This window comes from Lynx rufus, unplaced genomic scaffold (genome assembly GCF_022079265.1).
Source record: "Lynx rufus isolate CCGP_SWC_20201006 ecotype Redwood Valley unplaced genomic scaffold, mLynRuf1.p SCAF_2, whole genome shotgun sequence".
Lineage (NCBI taxonomy): Eukaryota > Metazoa > Chordata > Mammalia > Carnivora > Felidae > Lynx > Lynx rufus.
The window spans coordinates 214,056,882-214,057,663 of NW_025814834.1; positions in this window are offsets into that span (position 1 = coordinate 214,056,882).

Consider the following 782-nt stretch of genomic DNA (forward strand, 5'->3'; position numbering starts at 1 on the left):
CCGTGAACCGTGTTGCAGCTCTGATTTCTGTCCCATGGCTCGGGGAGCAAGACCAGATTTCTAGCGAGGTCATATTCAAACCCCTCTCCCTACGCTTACTTGTGTGACCTGAACTGGCTTCTCCTAAGCCTCCAGTTCCTCATCTATAGAAAGGAAATGACAGAGGCGCCTGGGTGGCTCAGTCGGTTAAGCATCTGACTCTTGATTTAAGCTCAGGTCATGATCTCGTGGTTCGTGAGTTCAAGCCCTGCGTCTGGTTCTGCTCTGGAGGTGCAGAGGCTGCTTGGGATTCTCTGTCTCCCTTTCTCTCTCTCTGTCCCTCCCCTGCTCTTTCTCTCAAAATAAATAAGTAAACTTAAAAAAAAAAAAAAAAAAAGGAAATGACAGCCCCTACCCCAGAGGGCTGAGCACCTGACATACACAATGCCCAGCCCACAGCAAGGGATGGATAGAGGTTGGCCCTCAATATTAATAAACACCCCGAAGTGTTATCAGTGCTATAAGAAGAGTGTGTCCAGGGTGTGGTGGGGGCCACCAGGAGTTCTCTCTGATACAGATCTCCAGAGATGAAGCATGCCCCAGGCGGCCAGCGCCGGGCTCACGTGTAAGGCTTTACGGAACACACAAATGACACCGGGATCATACGTGACTGGGTTTGGGAAACACAAGCCACCCGGTCTGCTGACACAGCCCTTCTTGCCAGCCACGGGCTCTTAAACCTCTCCCTGCAGACACTCGCTTGGACACGTGCACACTCACTCACCCAAGCATCTCCCACTCTG